The sequence below is a fragment of the Petaurus breviceps genome, unplaced genomic scaffold (assembly GCF_028583685.1).
Source record: "Petaurus breviceps papuanus isolate PSGF00001 unplaced genomic scaffold, PetGlider_PUasm1.0 90808, whole genome shotgun sequence".
NCBI classification, from domain to species: domain Eukaryota; kingdom Metazoa; phylum Chordata; class Mammalia; order Diprotodontia; family Petauridae; genus Petaurus; species Petaurus breviceps.
Window position 1 is genome coordinate 16,542,448 of NW_027187349.1, and position 19,989 is coordinate 16,562,436.

The 19,989-nt window shown below is 40.2% G+C and overlaps 1 long non-coding RNA gene across 1 annotated transcript in view; it reads right to left on the bottom strand.

Moving 5' to 3' along the window:
• The window catches only part of LOC138147944 (uncharacterized), a 114,462-nt gene that overhangs the window by 49,720 nt on the left and 44,753 nt on the right, over positions 1–19,989 (bottom strand). The window contains exon 2 of the long non-coding RNA XR_011164938.1: positions 4,397–4,455. This is a non-coding gene — a long non-coding RNA (uncharacterized lncRNA). The remainder of the gene's footprint in view (positions 1–4,396; positions 4,456–19,989) is intronic.

Here is a 19,989-nt window from a genome sequence, read left to right on the forward strand (position 1 = left end):
GCCCGTGTGTTAGAAACAAGCTGCATGCAGAATAAAATAAGGCAGGGTTATGAACCTAAAATGAATTCAGTACATACAGATATTTCCTATTATATTTCATTTCTAATAACCTTTAGGAACCGTTCCCTTTTCCCTCCCTCCAGGAGTATCCCTACAGCAATGAAAACCCAGTCTACCCCTTCACCATGAGATTGTCAGTCATCTCCCCACCCCCAACCCCCTTCACATGTTACAGGAACTGCTTCCAACAACTGCTTGTGGCAAGTGTAATTATTAGACCCTCTCCATTCCCCCAAGGCACTGCTCATCAAATTAAACTCTGTGTGTGTTTTTTTCTTTTTATCTCCCTCCTCATGCTTCTCTTTTTGACTAATTATTCTTGCGTACTGGAAACGCTCTTGCCAATGCTTTTATTAGAAAGTCTAAGCTTTAATTTTTTGACAATCACGAAGGTTCCCCTTTGATTATAACTTGCAATTTAGCACATAGCATTCTCCTGAGATCAGTCACTGCACGTTGATGGGGAAGCCGTCTAAATATATTTCTTCTAAGGGCCCCAAAATGGGCTACCTAGCTGTTCAGAGATACAACATAGACCCCTCTCCAGATCGACCCACCTCTAAATAAACAGTGAGCTATACAAGGGGGATATATTTATGTCCTTGGTAACAGATTAATCACCTTCTTTTATACAGGACAGAATGATCTAAATGTATCTTCCTGTTCTTTAAAAAGGAAGACTTGGGTGGAGACCTAATCACATGCCATTGTCTGTTATGCATTCATAAAAAAGATGAACAATTATGGCACTTGAAGGAACCCTATCATCAACAGAGAGGAAAAGACTATTTTTCTGAAGCATGTGAATTCAGCCTTTATGACTAAATGACTACTTAAATCTTAAAACTCTAATCATTACCATTTGCTTCCTAAAAATACCCATCTCCCTTAATCCATATTTAGAACAGAAAACACGCGGCTCTTGGAATGTTTCTGCTGCCCTGAAATGAAGAGGGTATTTTCTCGGAGAGTCTCGATTTAGCTTTGGAGGGGCTTCAAAATAGCATCTCCCCTCCTTAACCCCTTTATTGCTGGGCTCCTAGGAAGGTAGGAGGGAAAAGTGGATGCTCCCAAAGGGAGGGGGAAAGATAGAACAGGAAAAAAGAAAGGAAATTGACTGTACACACACAAATTCAAATGGTGGCACCATGCCACTTCAGAGAAGTAAAAGGCAGATGCATGATCCCATGGTTACAGAGCAAAGCAGAAAGACTTGTGTTATGGGTGCAAGTAATCTGTTACACTATTCTATAAAGCTCTTTGAGTTTCCCCACCTGCAAAATGAGCCATGGGATGGCCTGTTCATTGTACAAAGACGTGTCTAGGAAGGCCATTTAGGGTCCTTCATGGAATAAAACTCTGTGTGAGCAAATTAAGCATATTTGAACATGTTTCAATAATAACTCACATTCATATAGTGCACAACATACATTTTCTGAGGTCTGAGTATGGACATTCTCTCTATTTTATAGATGACAGAAAAATAAAGTTCAAAGAGGTTGACTTGCCCAAGGTCATATAGATAATATGTAGGAGAACAGGAACTTACACCCAGTTCTTTAGACCATAGATCAAGAGCCAGGAAGGACTTCACAGACCATTTAACCCAACCCCTTGATTTTGCAGATGAGGAAACGAAGGTTGCAACCAGCTAAGTCACTTGCCCCAGGTCCCAGAAAACATCAGCGAGGGGAATTGAGGCAGCTACTGCACTTCTGATGGTGTTCCTTCCACTGTACCATGCACATCTACTGTTTTTCCCATTGCAGCAGACTTATACATGACTTGGGAAGGGTAATGACATTTCCCCATATGCCAAGTGAGTTATGCTGCACTCATTTGAAAAGGAAAAACCCGTAGAGCCTCCCTTATCAACTACCAAAAGGGCGCCTACCTTTTTTTTCTCCTCCTAACTGGCTGGTCTTTTATGATAATAATGGCCTTAACCAAGTCTGGGCTCCTCTCTTGACACATATTAAAACTGCTGACTCAAGAGAGAATAATTCAGTCTGAAATATCAAAAGAGGCTGAATTGCAGAACACCTTTTCCTGGATATAAAACCCCGCAGGAAAAAAGGAATGAGGGAAGGGAGATGAAGGGCATCCTTCTGACACTGACATGGAGACCAATCAGCAGGGCTCCCCATTTAGCTAAGGATGAACTAAGGGAGGAGAGGTAAGTGTGCTCACTGCTGTGAGAAAGTCAGCCAATCAATATGCATCCAGTTGCAAAATAGAAGGTGATCCTGAGGAAAGAGATAGACCTGAAGCCTAGATCTATGCTGCAAACCTAATGAAGATCTCCAAAGGTTGGTCATCCCAGTTCATGGAAGAGTGATCTTATCTCTGCAAAGCAGAGGGAAAACTGGCCTAGGCACTTAGTTCCACCCTGATAATAATCTGTAGTAAACTAGAATGAAGATCTAAAAAGGAGACCTTAAGGTCTGCATGGATAGATTTCTGTGGGTCCTTGAATTTAGATGGGGAAAAAATACATCCTTATTGTCACTGACCTCTAATTTCTTCCAAATATTGAAAAACATTCTGAGGAAGTGTCCATAGGTTTCACCTGACTGGCAAAGAAATCCGTGCCACTAAAAAGGATAAAAACCATTGCTCTAGAGAACTGGCAGATCAGAGGCCCCGCGATGCCTGGACTATTATCCCAAGATAGGATGGATAGATTCCAAAGATGCCCCATTTCAACTTAGAGCTGCCAGGAAAGTTGAATAACTGATATTCTCCAACCTCCAGAAGTTTCTCCATGGGGCAGTGAGAAAACGTTAGATGATTGTCAGGAGCAATGGGACTCTGGGCCTATAAAATAAGGGAGATAGATTAGAAGATTTCTAGTCTATTACAATTCAACTCCTAGAACCCTACAGTTTGTCATTCGGTCCATAAATCAGAGCCTCCCAATTTAGGAATGAGGGTTCCTTGAATTTACAGAGTTTGAAAATGTGGAAGAAATTTGTATAATTTATCTCATCCATTTAAATTTCTTCATTCGGCAGCAGAGGTCTCTCCAGAGGAATGATCATGTTGCAACCCTACTACCGAACCAGGGAAGGAAAAAGGAGGCACAAACACAAGACTTATGCATCCAAATAACGCTCATTAAAATGTATAATTTTTACAGTCAACCAAGACCTCGGGAGGGCTAGAGACAGAAGTAGAATGCTTAAATTCTCCAAATCTGTGTCTGAATGAAGGTAGTGGCTTTGTACCTCCAAAGTTGGCTTCCCAGATTTCCCTTTTTATATAGAAAAACACCCAAGTCCAACCTAAATTAAGGATAACACTTCATTTTAAGAGATTTTAGGGTGACAAATAGTGGGGTACAAGGCCCCATTTCCAGATCACTGGAAAATTTTTGAGGACACTAATTGGTTATAGGGAATGCAAATATAAAAGTAGAATGTTCCGTGATTTGTTAAGGTTAGCTAACGAGGGGATACTTTGAGGTTATCTGGTCCCAGATACATACACACTTTATCTATGAAGTTTGGAGGGAGAAATGGAGAGTCATTCTCAACTGCTTTTTAGAGGTAGAAGCAAAGCTTGAGAGAAAATAAATACTTACAGGATACATGCCAATTATCTGCCAATTGCCAAGAAAATAGCCTGGGGTTATTCTCTCAAGTGAGGAATCCAAAACCTCATAGAGCACTTATACTTGTTGGGGGGTTTTCTCCCCTTTGAGATGCTATATGTTGAAATGCTAACTCATATTCCATAGGGGAGGGGGAAATGAACTTCCACTATACAAAGATCTTAACTATACAAACATCCTAACAAGGCATTGCTATGCCTAAGAGAGATTGGGGTGGGGATCAAAAAAGCTGTTTTCAATAGGAGGGTCTGGCAGAAAGGGAAATGTCATATTCAGCATTTATATAGCACTCTAAGGTTTATAAAGTGTTTGAGTTAGATCCTCTCACTATCCCTGTTTTATAGATAAGGAAACAGAGGTTTAGAGAGATCAAGTGACTTGCCCAAGTTGACACAGTTAGTGTCTAAGGTACCTACCTGAGTGTCAGGTCATTCTGGCTCTATGTCCCAGACTTTCTATTGACCACACCATCTACTTGCCTTGATCTAAGTATAGCCTTGCTCCTTTGGGACTTGTACTTCTGGAACAGCTCCCCTGAAAGTAGCTCCTTCAACACACTAGAGATTTATATCATGTGTGCTAAGAAATATTTAAAAACTGGATCTTCTCCAAAAAAATATATGAATGACACTTTTAAGTTTAAACATTATTAACATTTTCTCCATCACTTTTTTAAGTCTAAGCAATTGACAAAATAATATAACAAAAGGTATTAACACTTACATTGAAAATGTAATCATAAGAAGCTCATTCCAAAATGCTCCAGGCTATAATAGAACCACCTGCAGAGAGAGGAAAGAGATTAAGTGAAAGGACATTACATTTAGATCTGTAAGACCTGAACTTGAGTCTTAGCCTTGCCACTTACTAGTTGTGTGACTTTGGATAAATCTCAACCTCTTTAGTCTTCATTTTCTTATCTGTAAAATGGGGGTATTGATATTCTCTTCACCTACCTCACAGGGCCAAACTTTAAACACTTCAAGGATGTGTGATTTTTTCTTTTATATGAGGCATTCCTTCTACCAATGAAAATTACAACCCATCTACAAATCAGCTTGTCATTAAGAGTTGATCATACCCACCCACCCACTCCCAAAAAAGTCACGTGAGGACCCTGGTAACAAGCCTTTCTGAGACTAGTTAGGCTGATCTTCAGATGACAGCCATAGAGTATAATATCTAACCAATATACAAGACCTTCATCTTGGTAGAACTTGATGGGCTTAGCACACCACTGATATAACCTCCAAAAATGCAAGGTCACAGGATGATTTCAGAAAAACCTGGAAAGACTAACATGAACTGATGCAAAATGAAGTTAGTAAAACCAGAATATTATACACAGTAACAGCAATATCACATGATGAAGAACTGTGAATTATTTAGATATTCTCAGCAATACAATGATACAAGGTAATCCCAAAGAACTCATGATAAAAAATACTAATTGCTTCTAGAGGGACATCTTAATGTAGACTGAAGTTTGCTATTTTGCACTTTCTTTCATTCTTTTTTTTTTCATTCAAGTCTTCTTGTACAAGATGACTAATGTGAAAATGTTTTATATGATTATACATGCATAGCCTATATCATATTGCATACCATCTCAGGAGGAGGGAGAAAGGGAGGGATAGAATTTGGAACTCAAAACTTTTTTTTAAAATGTTAAAAAACATTGTTTTAACATATAATTAGGGGCAGAGAATAAAATGTTATATTAAAAATAAAAAAGAATGCAGAGTCACTTCATTCCATGATAGAGAACTGAAGCTGAACTTTAGTGGAGGTAAACTTTCAAATGACATCCAAATGCGTTTTATCATTATTAGAATTACCTCACTGAATTTAATTCAACCCCTACATAAACTTACCATTCAAACCAATTGACAGAGGCAGAAAAGTTCCTCAGATGGCATTTACTGATTTATCTGTTTTTCCCTTCTCCAAATCCTGATTGTCCATGTATAGAATCAAGAATGTTTCAGCTGACAGGGGTCTTTGAGATCACTTAGTTCAATTCATTCACTTTATATTTAAGGAAACTGGAGCCTAAGGAAGTGACCTAACTTGCCCAGTGTTACATAATTAACAGCAGATCAGCAAAAGCTTAAAAGAAATTACCCCATGTCCAAAATAACCCAGAATATAAGCCAGGAGAAATGTTAAAAATATTGAAAATTTCATCACCACATCACATGGTTCTCCTTTATAAGAAACTATGTCATCTTATGATGTGTTTTCATTCAATAAACATGAACTGTTTGCTATGTACAGAACTCAACATGCAGGTAAGATTCACATTCACCTGCTTTCTTAATGAATAAACATACTAAAATAATTTCTTTTTTTTTTTAACCAATCGGGGTTAAGTAACTTGCTCAAGGTTACACAAGGCCAGTTATTTCTGGGTGTGGTGCTAAGTATCTGAGCCCGGATTTGATCCCCAGGTCATCCTGACCCTGGAGCCAGTACTCTTAGTCCCTTAGCCACCTGGCTGCCCCTAAGCAATTGGGGTTAAGTAACTTGCTCAAGGCTACACGGCCAGGTGTTTCTGGGTGGGTGCTAAGTGTCTGAGCCTGGATTCGATCCCCAGGTCATCCCGACACTGGAGCGGGTGCTCTTACTCTCTGTGCTACCTGGCCGCCCCAAAATAATTTCTTCAATACATTAAAAGAGTCATGATTTTTTGAAGGTGGTTATTGCTTTTACTTACAGAAATTGTAATCTTTCTGTATATGTGTTGCTGTGCTATGAAACATTCTCACCTGTTGATGTTGAGCTATCCAAACTTGGCTAGAGGGATGACAGGCAAGGGAAGGGTGTTGTACATGTTTGGCAAGGAAGATAACAAGATGTCCACATTTGACTGGTCTTGACAGATGACCAAAGGGAATGAAGAGGGCCTTCTCCTTGTCAAGGTTGACCCCTATACTTGTACTCTTGATCTCATCTTCTCCAAGAGTTTGGCCCCTTGATAATTCCCCCTCCCATTATCTGTATCTCCATATTCACTATGTCTTTCCTTGCCACCCACAAGTATGTCTAGATTTCCCACCCACCCCCCATGCTTTTTTTTTTTGCCTTTTGGAGGGCAATTGGGGTCAAGTAACTTGCCAAAGCTTACACTGCTAGTTTGTGTGTGTGTGTGTGTGTATGTGTGTGTGTGTGTGTGTGTGTTAAGTGTCTGAGACCGGATCCGAACTCAGGTCCTCCTAATTCCAGGGTTGGCGCTTTACTCACTGCGCCACCTAGCCATCCCCACCCCCATTCTTAAAAAAAAAAAACTTTCATTTGACCAACTCTGTCATTTCTTTAAGATCTCATCCTATATTTCTTGGCAGTTGAGTGGATACATCGGTTAACAGATAGCCTCTAGGCTAGACTCCTGGGAGGGTAGTTTCTGTTAGTTGCCTTCATTTCCTCACCTCCCAGTAACTCCTCAATCCCTTTCAATCTACCTTCTGATCCAACCACTAGACTGCAATCATTCTCTTAAAGTTACAAATGATCTTTTAACTGTTGAATCCAATGTTCTTTTCTCAGTTCTCACTCACTTTGACCTGTGTACAGTTCTTGACACTCAACCACCCACTCTCCTGAATACGGTTTCCTTTTTTGGCTTCCATAACATTATTTTTTCTTTGTTCTCCTCCCGTCTATCTAACCACCCCTTCTCAGTCTCCTTTGCTGGATCATTATCTTCCCACACACCATATAAGGGAATCCCTTACTTCCTGGACTGTCTTCCCTTATCTCTATATATTATCATCTCCCTTGGTGAGTTCATCAGGTAGCTGATGGCACAATGGATAGAGTACGGGGCTTAAAGTCAGGAAGACCTGAGTTCAAATTCAACCTCAGATGCTTATTAGCTGTGTGACCCTGAGCAAGTCACTTGATTTCTGTTTTTCTCAGTCTCCTCACCCATAAAATGGGGATAATAATAGCACCTATCTTGCAGTGTTGTTGTGAGAATCAAATGAAATAATGCTTGTGAAATCACAGTGACTGGCATATAGAATATAGCAAGTGCTATATAAATGTTTATTCCTTCTTCCTTTATCAGCTTCTACTTAATCATCTCTATGTAGGTGATTCCCAAATCTATATATCTTATCCTCATCTCTTTCTTAAACTCCAGTTACTATTTCCTGCTAGACATCTTTTCCTGGATGTATGTAGGCTGCTGTACAGTCAACATATATAAAACAGAACTCATTATATTACCCCCTTTTCCTGACCCATGCCTTCTCCAAACTTCCTCATTTCTTTGGATGGCACCTTCTCCACCAACCTCTCTCTTCAACTTCTAAGAAGTATTGATCTTACCTCCACAATATCTCTTAACATCTATCACTTCATCTCTACTCACCTCTCATTTATGATTATTTCAATAACCTCCTTAAAGGTCTCTCTGCCACCAGTATCTCCCCTCTCCAACACATTCTTGACACAGCTTACAAACTGATATTCCTAAAACGTAGATCTGAACTATGTTACCACATATACACACACACACACACACACACACACACACACACACACACCACGACACTAAAAAAATCTTCAGTGTCTCCCTACTGCCTACAGAACAAAACAGAAATTCTCTGACCTGTCACTTAAAATACTCCACCATGTGGACCCCACTTGCCTTTTCTATCTTATTCTACATTTCTTCATCACAGTCAAATTGGCCAGCTAGCAGTTTCTTATACATGCTATTCAATAGATCAGGTACTCGAATCTTTCTCCATCTGTTATAATAAACCCAGTTTTCAACATATGGGGACAGAGAAACAAAAGATTCATGAAAAAAGGGGGTGACTGTTGGAGCAATCTTTGGAAGGGATGGAACCAAGTATGCAAATACAGATATTTCCCTTAGTGAAAAATGTGCAGGAGACAAAAGGAAGGGAGGAAAAAATGAGCAAAAAGCATCTGTGGGGAAAAAAAAGCAAGTGAACTATTTACCACAGGGGTGGGGAGCCTTCGACCTCGAGGACACATGTGGCCCTCTAGGTCCTCAAGAGCAGTTCTTTGAATCCAAACTTTGAAGAACAAATCCCCTTTATTAAAGGATTTGTTCTGTAAAACTGGTCTAGAAAGTTATAGATGTTGTACTAGTAGACCTTTTTGAGGCTTTCTGAATACTTTTTCCCCTGGCACCAACATTTGAGGCTTTGTAGCTGAAAGTTAGTTTAATGATAAATCGTCCAACAACAGTGACAATTGTTTCCTAGGAGCTAGGTAGCACAATGGATAGAACATTGGGCCTGGAATCAGGAAGACCTGAGTTCCAATTAGCTTCAGATACTTACTAGCTATAAATCACTTAATCTCTGCCTTGGTTTCCTCAACTACAAAATAGGGATACTAATAGCAACTGCCTCCCAGAGTTGTTATAAGGATCAAATGAGAGAGTTGTAAAATGCTTAGCTCAGGGCCTGACACATGGTAGGTACTTACCAAATGCTTGCTCCATTCCTTCTCACACTGCCCTTTTCACCTAATTCTCATCCATTCTTTACTAACCCAGATTAGATCCCACATCCTACACTATTCAGACTCCTCTTTTCTCCTCTTCTCCATGCTCCAAAACAAAGAGACAGAGAGGCATAGCAGAAAGAGACCTAGGCTTAGAATCAGAAAGATGGGATCCCTTCTAGAGATATGATTTTTTTAGCCCTGGAGTTTACATCCTGGCTCTGCCACTTACTGTCTATGTGACCACGGGCAAGTTATTTCAGTTCTCTAGGTCTCACATAAGATGAGGACATTGGAGTAGAGGGTATGCTGGTAAATGTTTAACAATGGACTCCACAGGGGGAAAAAAGTGCATGTTGAGACACTTTTACGTTTAATCTGTTTATTAACATTTTCTTCTAGCCTAGAGAGTTAATAAAACGATACACCAATACTTTAATTTAATTTAGAGTTAATTTTAATTTAGACTTTAATTTAGAAAGGCCAAGGGCATCCACTGCATTCTGGGCCATCACCAGCCTTCTTGATTGTGTTCTACCACTGGACTTCGATGACTCTGGAGGAGACAGTGAGGCTGATGATTTTGTGCAACTCTGCCTCGCTTAAATCCAATTCACATGTCAGGATATTACCCCCCCCCCCCCCCCCATGATTGTCTCTGGCCCTCTTCAAAAACAAGGAACAACAACAATATCAAGCCTCCATTTGTAGTGATGGTAGATTCCCAAGGTGTAAATATTCATACAAAAATTTAACAATTGGCTTTCAGTCAGCGCTGGAATGACCCGGCTTCAGGATGTCTCATAAGATGATCTCCAAAGTTCCTTCTGGCTTGAAGTCTATGATCCTAGCTCACCTGTGCTACATAATTGATGGTACCATCTCATAGACCACCAAAGAATTGTTTTGTTATTCCAAAGAAATGACTGATTCTTTTGTCTCCTTGGCTAAAATGCTGCCTATTTGGAACCACAGGTACACAGGAAAAATATATTGTGGGCTGGACAATAAATATTTGCTATTTAATTGACTGATCAGTTGATCTAGGTGTTATATATGTGTGAGAAGGTATGGAGAGGAAGGTGGGAGAAATCTAAAAACAGCAGATTTTTATTCCTACTTTTAATGTCATAAGAAACATATAAAGACATTCAGTTGAACATATGTGCAACTTTTGTGTTTGTATGTGTGTATCATGTGTGTATATATCCTGAGAAAATGCAGCATACATAATTGGACTAGATGGTCTCTTTCCAGCTCCACAATTATAAGTCTAAAATGAATTGATTAGAATTAAATATAATTAGGGGATACTGCATGGAAAGTATGAATTTCTAGGCGAGCTTTGAAGGATGGGAGGGACATTTCTTGCATGAGCAGAGGAAGCAGGGAATTCTAGCCAGAGGATCTAAGATTCTGTGAAATTTTCCTTGTGTAAACACCTGTCATTGTTAGAGTTTTGTTTTGATCTTTATTACCACAGTTCTCATTGTATTTCTTTGTTTCTGGTTCAATAAACAAATAAATGTAACAGTAGGTCCCCTATCTTCTAACAGTCTCATTCATCCATTCCTGCCTTCTAAAGGTGCTGAGGGGTAGGGGGAAAGCTCAAGGGAAGGGAATAGAGGAAAGACCCAAGGCTTCTGGTTTTTCCTGATGAGGAAAGAAGAGAAAAACTAGTTAAGGCCTCCCAGCCAGACAGCAGGAAAATAAAGCCCATGTCAGCATGTTAGTCTGGGAAGAGTTAATGAGCAACCCGTTCAAGATTGAAAGGGTGGACTTGAGAAAATATGGGTGGAACATAGTGGCAGCTAAGGAAGCCCAGTTCACAACTCACTCAGAGAGGAAATGGGCATGGATTGTAAGGAAATCATTTTTTTGGTTCCTGGCTAATCAGGTGGGCAGGGCAGCAGGGTTAAGGGCCCAGCCCTTTCCCCCCCACCCTCCACTGCAGCCACCTCCAGCTACTGTTGCTGTTTCTACAAAAGAAAAAAAAATAAATTCAATTATTTCATGCTTCAGTCTGAGTTCTTTGTTATTTTGCACACTTCAGGTTTCTCCCAAGTACAGGGGAAAGAGAAGAAGGGGGGGAGGGGGAGAGGGGAGAGGGCGGTGTTAAGAAAAGAAAGGTGAAGAAAGCTAAGTAGACCCATCCAGGCTCCCAGAGACAATGGAGACACGAGGGTCTTTACAAACCAATGGTCTCTAGCCCTCATTTGTACCTCAGGCTGCCTCCAGGTACCTCAGGGGCTGGCCACAAAATTCTATAACGTCTTTCAAAGTCAAATTAACTTTATAATTGAAAAAGACCTCAGAGACTTGCTAGCCCAACCCTACTCCACTCCAATTTGACCTACTCAGTGTAACCCAACTAGTTAGAGGTCCCCAATTTCCAGTCTAGCTCTCTTTCTACTTTACCATATCACCTCCAGTGATTGATCTTAATTCAAAATTGTGTATGTGTGCCATTTAATGCTTTTAGAATGTGTTAGACAGGCCTAGAGAATCAAAGGTCACAGGCTGGGTTTGGCTATCCTGGATAAGCGTCATGGAGGCCTCCTCACAGGAACTTTCAAAATATGTGACATCATGCCTTTTCTGGGGCTGCTTAGCCAAGCATTCAGATGTTCCAAATCATCTTCCCTTTCTTCCACCTCTGCCAGACTTCAGGAGCCAGAGAAGGGGAGGAGGGGGAGGAAGAGGGGGGGGCGGGGCAAGAGAAGGAGATGAAATTCAACTGGGACTATTTGGGTCCTGGGCATTGGCTAAGATAAGTTACAGGGGGGAGGAGTTTGAAACCATTGGCTAATATAAGATTTGTAGATTAGCTCTGGTCTGCTTTTATCTCTACCCTCACCACCACATCCCCATCACTACCCATAATAAGTGGCTATAGTCAAAGATTGAGTCAGACTTCTTGTCACTAGGTCAGTGAACTGTAATTCTCTGGTAAGGGAAAGGGGACAGCAGGAAAGGTGAAGAGAAGTTGACCCCTGCTCTCATCAGCATAGTACCTAAAAGCCCTTACTGCTTCCTCTTTAATAGATCAGCAAATCTTGCAGCAAAGTCAGGAAGATAGTTTCATTTTCTAAAGGCAAATCTAGCCTGAGATCAAACAGTAATGAAAAAAGTATTTGAAAACAAAATTAAAAACACAAAAACTCGACTGAGATGTTTTCTGTCTTTGGCTAAAAACTAACAGTAAAATGGACTAGAAATGCAGAATGAAGAGTAGAAGCAAAAGGCAGAGACCAAGCCAATGATAAAAATCCTGGACTGATCCTTGTCAGGATTTTTTAAATTATCGATGTCTGGGGCAGCTAGGTGGTGCCGTGAATAGAGCACTAGCCCTGGAGTCAGGAGGACCTGAGTTCAAATTTGGCTTCAGACACTCAAACACACACACAAAAAGAAATTAGCTGTGTGACTTTGGGCAAGTCACTTAACCCCAATTGCCCTCCAAAAAAAAAAAAGCAAAAATAAATAAATAAAATAAAATATCGATGTCCTCTAACAACAAGAAATGATGAAGTCTGGGTCTCTTGGAACCTGCTACAAGCAGAGGACACTATTATTTGGAGATCTTGCATCTTTCTCCAAAGGTTATAGCTCCTTCTCAATATTCTTTGCAGGTTCTTCATCAGGTCACTCCCACTAACCATGGGTGTCCCACAAGGCTATGTCCTGCTCTTCCTCCTCTCTCATTGCTATTTCTATTGGTGATTTCATCAACTTCCCTAGATTCAATTATAATCCATATGTGGATGGTTTTCACATCTACTGATCCAGTCCTAACCTCTCTTATGACCTCCATCCTCACTTCTCCAATATCTACTTGACATCTCAAACTGGATGTCCTGTAGACATCTTAAAATGAACCTGACCCAAACTGAACTTATTATCTTCACTCAACCCCCAAAGCCTTCCCCTCTTCCTAACTTTCCTGATAGTGTCCAGGGGACCACCGTCTTTCTAATCACATAGAATTAAAACCTAGATGTCAGCCTTGACTCCTTTCTTTCTCTTATCCTCTACATCAATGTGCTGCCAAGTCCTATCCATTTTACCTTTGTGATGTCTCTTGAATGGGACAGCGAGGAGGTGCATTGAATAGAATTCTGAGCCTGGAGTCAAGAAGACTCATTTTTCTGAGTTCAAATCTGGCCTCAGATACTTCCTAGCTGTGTGTCCCTGGGCAAGTCACTTAACCGTGTTTACCCCAGTTTCTTCATCTCTAAAGTGAGCTGGGGAAGGAAATGGCAAATCACTCTAGTATTTTTGCTAAGAAAACCCCAAATGGAGTCACAAAGAGTCAGACACAACTGAACAACATCTCTTGTACATATTCCCCCTTCTTCCCTTTCACAGCTATGACTCTAGGTGCAAGCTCTCATCACATTACACCTCTACTATTACAATAGCTTGCTGGTTGGTCAGCCTACCACAAGTCTTTTTCCATTCCATTCTATCCTCCACTCAGTCATCAGATTGACCTTCTTTTTTTTTTTTTTAAAGCAATTGGGGTTAAGTAACTTGCTCAAGGTTATTTCTGGGTGTGGTGCTGAGTATCTGAGCCTGTATTTGATCCCCAGGTCATCCCGACACTGGAGCCGGTGCTCTTACTCACTGAGCCACCTGGCTGCCCCTAAGCAATTGGGGTTAAGTAACTTGCTCAAGGTTACAAGGCCAGGTGTTTCTGGGTGGGTGCTAAGTGTCTGAGCCCGGGATTCGATCTCCAGGTCATCCCAACACTGGAGCCGGTGCTCTTACTCTCTGTACTACCTGGCCGCCCCTAAATAATTGAGTGGTCCTGATTTTTTTTTTAAGCAATTGGGGTTAAGTAATTTGTTCAAGGTTACATGGCCAGTTATTTCTGGGTGTGTGCTAAGTATCTGAGCCCGGATTCGATCCCAAGTCATCCCGACTCTGGGGCCAGTACTCTTACTGCACCACCTGGCCGCCCCTCAGATTGACCTTTTTTTTTTAAAAGCAATCGGGGTTAAGTAACTTGCTCAAGGTTACACGGCCAGTTATTTCTGGGTGTGGTGCTGAGTATCTGAGCCCGGGATTTGATCCAGGTCATCCCGACACTGGAGCCAGTGCTCTTACTCGCTGAACCACCTGGCCGCCCCTGATTGACCTTCTTAAAATATAGATCTGACCATGTCACCTCTCTAAACCCCACCTTCACCATTCAATAAATTCTAGGACTCTCTATAACTTTCAGAATTAAATATAAAATCCTCTGTATGACATTCAAAGCTCATTATAACCTGGTCTATCTTCTTATACAATATTCCCCTCTACACATTCTCTGTGGTGCCGTGACATCAGTCTCCTCACTGTACCCCACACAAGATACTCCTCTGGCTGCCCTCCATGCCTGGAATACTCTCTCTCCTAGGCTCCACCTCCTGACTTTCCTGGCTTCCTCAAGTCTCATGTAAAAATCCTCTCATTGCAAGAAACCTTTCTTGATCCCTCTTAATGCTAATCCCTTTCCTCTGTGCTTATCTCCACTTTATTCTATGTATATTCTGTTTGTATATAGTTGCTTATCTTTGTCTCCCTCATTAGACTGTAAGTCCCTTGAAAATAGGGACTGGCTCTTTTTCTGGGAGGTGGGGTTGCTTTCCTTTGTGCTTACCACAGTGTCTGACACATAGTAGGCACTTAATAAAAGCTTGCTGACTTGTGATTGAACTGTTATTCCTCCCACACATAGCCTTCAGAGTAACTATTGCCAAGAGGTTCAGAGAATCACAAAATGTCAAATTTAGAGAGGACCTTAGCTCATTATAACACACCCACCTCCTGATAGAGAGATGATGCTCTCAGGGTACAGATTCAAGGAATTTGGTGGGGGGAGAGGTATATGACCACTTAGGGAATTTGTTTTACTTGACTATACATATTTGCTACAGGGGTTTTGTCTCTCTCTTTTGCTTTCTTTTTTTTTTTTAGGGCAATTTGGGTTAAGTGACTTGCCCAAAGTTTTGTCAAGTGTCTGAGACTGGATTTGAACTCAGGTCCTCCTGACTCCAGGGCCAGTGCTCTATTCACTGCGCCATCTAGCCACCACCTCCCCCACATCTCTCTCTTTTTCAAAGGGTGGAAGGGAAAGGAAGTAGAAGAGAAAGAAAATAGATTTCTATTAATTGGAAAAAATAGATGAACTATTAAAAACAAAAGCCTTTAAAGAATCTATCCTCATTTTAGAGGAGAGAAAACTGAGGTCCAGAGCCATTAAGTGATCTCCCAACTCACAGCTCAGTTCTCTTTCCAATGGACCCCAATTAGGATTTCCTAATTATCTTGTGTTGTGCTGAAAATTGCACTAGTCCTTTGCCTAGATTTGCTGCTGCTGCTGCCACTGTTGCCAATAACACTAAAAATGGCACCTATAATGTACATAGAACTCCAAGGTTTGCAAAGTGCTTTACATTTATTGTCTTATTTCATCCCCACTACAAACTTATAAGGTAGGTGTTATTATTATCCCCATTTTACAGATGAAGAAACTGAGACTGAGGGAGGTTAAATGGCACGTGAGGATCTGATACAGGATTTGAACTCAGGTCTTACTGATGCCAAATCCATCACTATACCTTGCACCACCTCTCTAATTTCTTTTTTAAATTGTAAACTCTAAAACAAGTGTGTGAGCTAGAGGGTTTAGTGAGTGTCTATGCAATCCCTGAAGGAGTTGAGATTTCCAACATGAAGGAAAAAGACGTTCTGAGGAAAACAGGCTACAGAGGAGCACCCCTTTTCAAAGCTCCATGTCCTAGGTCAAATTTTAAGCTGCGATGGATGCTGTTTAGAAACATATCTAACTCCCAAAAGACAGAAATTACAGGGCTCTCATCGTGGAAGGCCTAGAAATGTTACATGTAATTAACAAATGTTTTGTTGGTGATATTTAACAAAACATCTGCTCATTTCCCACATTCCCTCTATTTCTTTATTTCCCAAGCATTTAGCAGAGGTGACAATTGGGGGAATGAAGAGAAAGAGGAAGGGAAAGTAGGAGCTTGGTTTTCTGGTAAATGATGGGCTACAATTTATCAACTTTCTCTAGATCGATCAACAAATATCTCTCAAGTGCTTACTATGTATCAGGCACTGTACTAGGAACTGGGAATGGAAATCCAGGCAATGAAATGATCCCTAATCACAAGAGCTGTAGCTCTTCAGAGAAAGAGAGTCTTAGACAAGCTTCCATCAGCTTTAATTATCTCCTTGTAATTCCAGGTCTCTTGAAAATTCTTCCCCCAGTTATTCTCACTTGAAGTTTAAACTAACCAGCTGGTATACTTGTTCATAATTTCCTGAATGTTTATCTTAACAAGGCAGTTTTTCTTGTTGTTGTTTTGTTTTGTTTAATACTAAAAAAAATAATAATAAGTTTCAGATTTTTTTTTAAGCCTGAGAAACAAAAGCAGATGTTCCATATCTACAACTTCTTCAAGCATTTAGTTTTATTTGATCTTTGCACGCCCTTGAAAGGAAGTGTTGGGGGGGGGGGCGTGCATATGTGCTGCCCACGCACATGTATGTGCTGCTGAGAAAATCCCCAAGTGTGCCCATGACTAAAAGAATTTGCACATGCCTTTATAATATCTGTGTGGTCCTTGGTATGCTTCTAGTTGGTTTGTGTTAGAGTTTGAATTTCTTTGTTTTTGGTTTGGGGGGGTTGTTTTTGTTTGCAGGAGGGTGAGAAGAGAGAGGATAGTCCTGGATAAATGCTTTAGGGTATGTTTGGCAATATTAAGGAAAAATAAAGGAAATATATAATAATATATTGTTATATAATAATATGTATATTATATATATATATATATATATATATAATAAAGGAAAAATAAAGTCAAATATTTTCATCTAGAAGATGAAAAATGTAAGACAGAAGCCTCTTCCTTGGTATCCTCATTAACCTCATCCTCATAAGTGATTATTTCAATAATGGCCTGCTGCTCTCAGTTGTCTTTCATACATGTAGACAGAACTATCCTCCTGATGCCAAATTTCCTAAATTGGTATGCTACCAGTAGCTGGGAAATTCTCTCCTCTTTACTGAAATATCCAAGTTTGTCTTCCCACTTCTTTTCAGCCACATACTATCAATATGTTCTCCTAGGTACAAAAGGGAGAAGAACCAAACCCAACAAACTTGGTTTTCTAAGGATCTTGGAACTGTGGATTTGCCGAGAAATCTTTAGGGCAGGTTAATATTAATCAAACCCAGAAAGAAGTTAGTTCAGTCAAGTAAGAATTCAAAATAGTTAAAGATTAGTAAGGAAGATCTCTACTTGTACTTAGATGTATGATCATACGATAACTAACACAGCACCCTTTAAACATAGCAATTTAGAACCCCAATAAAACTTCTAATAAAAAAAATTTAAACCAAAAAAAGCATGCTATTATTCTTAACTAATCTAGCTATGCTTATACTAGTTCAGCTGCTGGTACCACAGAGCCATAGCCCAGATACTGCGCACCATCTACCTGGTAGCAGTTCTTTGATTTGTAGGTATCACACTCTGGAAAGATAAGCATGGATCATAGACCATCCTCTCTACCAAATATAGCTTCATTCCAAATCAGGTACTGAAGCTAAATGATCTATAAGCAATAGTTATGCCCCTCTGGCTCTGAACACTATATCAAAGGTTATTAACCTGGCACCTATAAACTTATGTTTTTTTAAAAATCTTTTTGATAACTAGATTTCAATGTAATCAATTTCCTTTGTAACCCCTTTATTTGATTTTGTGCATTTAAAAGCTATTGTCTAAGAAGGAGTCAATGGACTTTCTGGATTGTCAAAGGAACAAGGACACAAAGAAGGTTAAGAATCCCTGCTCTGCATAGTAACAAGAGCCACTGGAGTCCCTTAAAACAATTATGAATTGTTGGGAAATTATTTGTTTGCTTTAGTTTCTATGCTTCCAGTCATGGAAACAAATGGTGAAATGCAGTGCTTTGGAAAGGAAAAAAGCTACAGTGCTAGGGGATGTCTTCTAACAGATCAGAAAATCAAAATCTTGCTTTTTACATAAAAAGCAAGCATTTCTCATCAGAATCTCCAACCTTTTCCTTTGTAGTAGGAATGTTATCTTTAGCTGGGTTTCATGTCTTACTTCCTGCAGCTTTGTCTCCCATTTTATGTGGTTTGAATATGGAAGTCAAATGCTCCCCAAGCTTATGGGAGAACTCAGGGCTGGTGTTCAGACTCTAACCCTTCACCCATGGGTTGTTTGTTTTTTTGTTTAATGTAAACTTTAGGACGTTTTTACTGAAACAGACCTTTGGTTTACCTTTGGGTCCTTACAGATGGCTGTGTGCCCTGATGATATACTACCGGGGCAATGGGAGGCTATCCAGTGAAAGGTAATTTAGTGGGAGCTCAAGGTGGAGCCAGACTCATGCCCAGGCATAAAAAGAGCATATGCCCTTAAGACTCTGACTGCTGCCAATTGTCTCAGACCTTGTGAGCCTCAAAACCCTCCTTCTCCGTGTCTGAAATTCCTGATAGACCATATCTCTGCCAGACCCTGGAAAAGGGATATTATGGCACCAGCTCACAGTTCTGACCCCACTTCTTGCCTCTGGCCTTTTTACTGAGCAACTCTTATCTTTGTCCTGGTTTTGCCCTCTGTTGGGGGCTTCTGGCCCTATCTCTAGCAGGAAATCATTTGGCCTTGGTCTTTCCACATTTCCCAACTCCAGATCCTCAGGCTAAATAGCACTTATAGGCCTACACCCCTAAAGAAATTAATGAAAGGAAAAGGCCCCAAATGTACACAAATATTTATAGTAGTTCTTTTTGTGGTAAGCAAAAACTAGAAACTAAGCTGGTGCCCACTTATTGGGGAGTGGATGAACTGTGGTAAATGAGTATAATAGAATATTATTGTGCTATAAAGAATGATAAAATGGACAACTCCAGAGGAAACTATGGACTGATACAAAGTAATATGACCAGAAATACATAACAATTTATACAATGACAACAGTATTATAAAGAAAAATAATTTTGAGACATATTAGAACTCCAGTCTGTACAATAATGAAACATAAATCGAGAAAACAGAAAATGGAACATATTACCCACCTCTTGACAGGGAGGTGATAGACCTTAAAAGTAGAATAAGCATACATTTTTGAACAGGGTCAATGTGGGAATTTTACTGGACTATGCATATTTGTTATGAGTATTTTTTATTGTTCAGTTGTAGGGAGGGGGAATATAAAGGGACAAGTGACAAATGTTTAGGAAGAAAGAGACAGAGAGAGACAGAAAGAGAATCTTCAGCCCACACTGGAAGTGATTGGACATCTTATCCCTGGCTCCATTACAGGCATGACCAGGAGGGACATTAGAGTTATTGCATCTCAAGGTTTTATTGTCTCCAACGAATAATAATAATACCTTAGATTTCTATGGTGCTGTTTGATTTTTTTTTAAGTGTTCTGTCATACATGCTCCCACTTGATCCTTGCATCAATCCTGTTAGTGAGACAGGGCCCCTTGTTATTATCTCCTATTATAAAGATGAGGAAACTGAGGTTCAGAGAAAGGAAGCTGCTTGCTAAGGTCATACAGAAAATCAGTGATAGATTCCAGATGAATAAATAAAATATCCTAAAGATCTACTGTTTTGAATGGTTATCTGTGGAATTAGCAGCCTCAGAGGTTCGTGTCTTTACTAGGTCATCAGAAACATTAGATGGTCAACCTAACTAGGAAAGAATGGAAGGAAAGAAGGAAGGGAAGAAGGAAGGAAGGAAGGAAGGAAGGAAGGAAGGAAGGAAGGAAGGAA